Genomic DNA, 5,874 nt, shown 5'->3' on the forward strand with positions numbered 1-5,874 from the left:
CAACGAACTTTGTGTCTGGGTAGAGATAGATGAGATATAACTAAGAAAAGAATATCATGATGAAAACCTGAAAAAACGAAGGAAAAAGACTTATAAAATCAAAAGGAAAACAAGCCCAAAAGGACTGGACTCAGAAAGCAACAAAAAATAATCATTGGAGAAGAAAGGCAAACAACAAGTACCCAAAAATTTATCCTCTGGTTGTTAGAACAACATGACTGACCATCCAAGAGGAATAAGAAGAAGACTATCAATATTCAATAGGGTGGAGTGTCAACTTTGCATCATCGCGCGTGTAGGCATAAAAAATTGCTCTATTAATAGGGGTGTCAATATTTGGCACAATCGGGTTAGAGTTAACCCGTTTATCAAATGGGTGAGATTCGGGTTCAACAATTTAAAAATTGGATCAGATTCAGGTTGACCTGGAAACCCGACAATGGCCTGGACCGACCCGAAATTCCGGTTGTATAGTGCACAGGATGACATGAAATCGAAAATCCCGATTCAATTCTTGCCTGCATTCGCGTCTCGCTAGTCAACCTGGTCTGAAGGCCCCACAGTCTGTCTTAGGGGTGCAAATGAGTCGAGTCGAGCTCATGCCAGAGATAGTTAGAGCCTAGCTCGCTAATGTGCATGTGGCTCGAACTTGAGCTCCACCTTGACTCGAGTCAAGAACTCGAGCTCGAGCAAGACTCCTGTGTCTGAATCCCAGGCTTGAATTCGGCTCGTTGCTCAAGCTCGTAAAGTTAGCTCGATAGCCAAGCTCGATTACAAGCTCAAATTGAATATTTTTTTATGTTATTTTAATAATCAAAATTATGTTTTTTTATAAATTTTTTACAATAAAAAAGCACATTAATAAGTTACTTAAAAAATCTTGATGACATATAGATAATATCTAAGCTCGTAAAGTTAGCTCGATAGCCAAGCTCGATTACAAGCTCAAATTGAATATTTTTTTATGTTATTTTAATAATCAAAATTATGTTTTTTATAAATTTTTTACAATAAAAAAGCACATTAATAAGTTACTTAAAAAATCATGATGACATATAGATAATATCTAAAGTGAACTTCTATTAAAATAGGCCATGAAAACATTTTAATCTTCCAAGCAAACCCAATCGGAAGAAATAACATTTTATCGATATAAAAGCCTTTCTACTTCAGTCTAAAGGAAAATTTTCAGAAAAAAAAAGTGAATAATAGATGATGGAAAGGAGAAATTTACCCAAGTTCATTTTTTCACCCGATCTAAACTTACGGCTCACTCTGTAGCTTGTTTCCTTTTAATCGAGTTGGCTCGACGGGCACTCGAGTCGGACAGGGCATGTATTGAACTCGAGCTCTATAACATAACGAGCTTGAAATTTTGCTCGAACTTGAGCTCGATACTCGATAAGCTCGACTTGCGAGTTCGTTAATGAGTCAAGATCGAATCGGCTGTCTGGTGTTGAAAAGGTGATTTGCCTTGTAAGGTGCAAAACAAATCTGAATTATTTTTTTTTTTGGACAATTAGGATTTAAATTTGAATTTCAATTATTAAATCCAACTTACCATTAAAGATTAATGTATCACCTCAAAAGTCGAATATAAAATATTTTAATAGGTTCCGACTCATAATTGAAGATTTTCTCTTGAATGTCGTAGCTTGATTTAAGAAAGAACCACATATGACCCTGAACAGGCAAAATTGTAATAACTTGTTTTTTAATCCAGAAAAATAATTTTTTCTAGAGGCATTATAACACTAAATCACAAACCGTCTTCTCCATATCATTAAGATTGTTGTATTTTAATTGCACGAATTTTTTCGTAATTTTTAGGTACCGATGAAATTCCTTAAAAATTTGCACATGTCGGTACATGTGAGGATTTTTAGACTGTCAGATATCTATTTTGCAAATCGATTTTACCAATATTTTTTAAATAAAATGTTTATTTTATGAATATTTTTATATAATTTTTGAAGCTAGCCCTAAAATAATTTCTTTAAATTTTATACTAAAAAATTAATTAAATTAAATATTATATTATCATCATATTCAAAACATTATAAAACATTAATAATATTTTTATTTAAATCCCTTTTTCCTCTTGATTTTTGCTAAGAGAGAATGTTTTAGGATATTTAAGAGAGAATGTGAGGAGAGAGAAAAGGAAAAAATAGATTTGGAGCCCGCATTCTTCCTTAAAAAATCGACTTGTTGTAATCAATTTTTACCCTATTTTTTATTTCAAATATTTTGTATTTTTTTATATTTTTTGATCAAATTTATATTTTTGTTACTAAAAAATATGAATAATTTTATATTGGTAAAACTTTTACCGCGAAACTTTTTATATATAATAAATATTGAGATTATGATATTTTTAGTATTTATTTAAGATTTTTTACCTAGTGCTTTTGAAAATACAATGATTTTTACCTACTCAGAAATTTATTTTGACGTCTAAAAATAGTTATTTAGTTCATCTAAAACTTTATAATATTATTTTAGGCAATATTTAATAATTTGATCAAATTATGAACCAGTGAATTTTTGCTTAATATGATTTTTGTTATCTACAATTAGTAAATTATTTCATTTTTTGAATTATGCTCAATTATATTTTATTTGTTGCAACATATTATAAATGAATATGGATATGTGATTGAGTAATAGCTGCTCGCTATTACTGTTATAATATTGTGATAAAAATACATGTGTGTAAAAGACAAGTATAGACTAGTTCACCTGTTGATGGTGATTGATTGGCATGTACAAGATGGTGGGCCGACGGGCTTCCCTTTAAATAAAGTGATTTTGTGTTATCCTCTACTAATTCACATAATACAATAGTTGAGAGTTATAAGGAGATTATTACTATGCTGACGGGCAAAGAGTGATGACTCTATTTACTGAGTTAAATAATTAAATGCTGGTTTGAATGATTAAATTATGATTTTTTTGGAATTTTAAGTGAATTGTTGAATTTTTAGAATTTTTGGAATTATTTAATTGCATTTAACTTTTAAAATTAAAGTGATTTTTTAAATTTTAGTATTTTTCTTAAATATTAGATCTTAAAATGAGTAATTAGACTCTCAGTTTGCTCAATTAGAAATTTTTTATATTAAGTTATAATTTTGTGAAGTTTGTGTATTTTTAAAATTTTTAAAATTATTTAATTAGAGGAGATTTTTAGATTTTGATCCAAATAAGTCACAAACCTCTTGAAATCACCCCAAAAGTTAAAAATGACCTAAGGGAATGTTTCCAAGTATTTAGGATTTTATTGGAATTTTTAAATATTTTCATTTAATTAATTTAATTAATTATCAATTTTCCTTAAAAAATAAATTAATATTAAATTAAAGGTATGATCATAGGGCTTTTAATTTTCATGAGTTAAGGGTTCAATTATGAACAATTAGAGGGCTTATGTGAATTTTTAGGATTTAATATAAATTAATTATGAATTAAATAAGTTTTTATGCCAAATCTAGGGGTGATTCTGGGTTCACATAGAGTAAGAAAAAGAAAATCATACCTCATCATGCTCTTATTTTTTTGGAGGCTAAGTAGTAGAAGCACCTGTAGAATTTATATTTGTTGCGCCCAGGAGTATTCGCGGCGGTAGAGAAATATAAAGTTTATCGTCTTAGCATTGTAGGAAAATCTGGCACGCAATCAGATAAGATAGAGGGTCTAGCATTTATGAGACACCAAGATTTTTACGTGGAAAACCCCTGAAAAGGGGGAAAAACCACGGGGCCTAGCCCAGTTTGAATGAATCCACTAGTATTGCAGTCAATTACAAATGAGGCCCTTCCTTGGGAGAAGGCCTTAGCTTGATATACATTTTATAGAGTACATTATATGATATGAATATAAAGAATCACTATTGACATGCTCGTTTGGTCGGGAGGACCGTAGTCGGCGAGCGACGGAGGTCGGAGGGCTTGTAGTAGGTGGGCGACGTAAGTCAGGAGGACCGTAGTCGGCGAGCGACAGAGGTTGGAAAGACTGTAGTCGGCGGGCGATATAAGTTAGGAGGACCGTAGTCGGCGGGCGATGGAGGTCGAAAGAACTGTTGTCTGACAACAAAGATCGGAAGGACGATGTCATGTGGAAGTCCAACAAAGGAAATAAATCCATCTTTGCATAGACATCCAGCAAAGTCCGATAACCGGTACGAGTCCGGCATCAGGTAGAAACTTGGCGAAGAGTGAAGGTCCGACGTCGGGTAGAAGTCTGGCGTCTGTTGGTGGCAGAGGAGAACTCCGGCTTCACTTGGGCGGAGTTTCGGCGTCAGGAGGGAACTCTGTTGTAAATTGGGAAGAATTTCAGCATCACGTGGAAGTTGGGCAGAATTCCTACGTTCTCCCGAATATCATGCAGAATCCCGACGTGTTTGGGAGGCAGGACGAACTCCGGCGGTGGTCGAGGAGGGGAGGATTCTCCTTTTCCCCTTTCTCCTCTTCTTCTCTTCTTCTTCTCTCTCTCAACTTGAGTCCCCCTTGTGAAGAATGAGGGCTCTATTTATAATTTTTCTGGAGTGGCATGCTCGTAAATAGGTGTGAGATCACGGGCGAATAGGGAGTTGTTTGAATGGACGGCCGATATTGAACCCTTCGATCGTGCACCAATCATTGGACATTGGGAGGTCTTAATGATGTCGGAATTCGGCAATCTTAGGCTTGTTGGATTTGTCTCGTCGAGCCGCTCGATTCGAGTATAAGATCGTTAAAATTTGAGATTGTTTGGTAACTCAAATTGTGGTTTGAACCTTCCAACAACCCTTCGGGTCCTTGATTCGGACTCATTTAGGCTCGGATTGGGCTGATCTTGGTGTCGTTGGGTTTGTATTTCCGAGACGCTCAATTTAACTATAAGATCGTTGAAATCAAAGTTCGGGTGCTCCCGGAATTAATTTTTGAAGATTCCAACTAGCTTTTGCCTCGAGATTCGTGCCCGATCAAGCAAAAAAATCTCCAAAAAATTTCTTAAAATTCAAGAAAAATTAGGAAAATTTTGGGATTTTGAAAATTGTAATAACTCCCCCTCATTCTCTCAAAAACCTATAAATAGGCCCCCTAGGCCTTTAGAAAAGTTGCACTTTCTCTCTCTTTCTCCCTCTAGCTCTCTAACGGTTGAGGCTTCCACTATTTGTGAGTGAATTTTTTTTTTGCTCGTATTAGCACCCTTTCTCGCGTGCAAAAGCTTACGGGATTTCTTCTCCTCCCTCCGGCGTTTTGACGGTTGAGGCTTCCGCTATTTGCGAGCAGGAAATTTCCCCTGCTCGAATTATGCCCCTCCTCGCGTGCAGAAGCTTACGGGATTTCTTATCCTCTCTATGGCTTTCTGACGGTTGAGGCTTGCGCTATTTGCGAGCGGAAAATTTCCCCTGCTCGAATTAGCGCCCCTCCTCACGTGCAGAAGCTTACGGGATTTCTTCTCCTCCCTCTGGCTTTCTAACGGTTAAAGCTTCCGCTATTTGCGAGAGGGAAATTTCCCCTGCTCGAATTAGCGCCCCTCCTCGCATGCAGAAGCTTACAGGATTTTTTCTCCTCCCTCCGGATTTCTAATGGTTGAGGCTTCCGTTATTTTTTAGCGGGAAATTTCCCCTGCTCGAATTAACGCCCCTCCTCGCGTGCAGGAGTTACGGGATTTTTCCTCTTTCCCCTGGCTTTCGAGAGATCTATTGAACTGGAGAAATCTAGCGTCGGGTAGAAATACGGCATTGGGCAAAAGACCGACAAAATTCCGTCGACGGTTAGAATTTCGACTACGAGTAGAAGTACGATAGAAGTCCAACGTTGTGTAGAAGTACGAAGTTGAGCAGGAGAACGACGAAAGTTCGTCGACGAGTAGAAGTCCGACGAC

This window comes from Dendrobium catenatum, unplaced genomic scaffold (genome assembly GCF_001605985.2).
Source record: "Dendrobium catenatum unplaced genomic scaffold, ASM160598v2 fragScaff_scaffold_1220, whole genome shotgun sequence".
NCBI classification, from domain to species: domain Eukaryota; kingdom Viridiplantae; phylum Streptophyta; class Magnoliopsida; order Asparagales; family Orchidaceae; genus Dendrobium; species Dendrobium catenatum.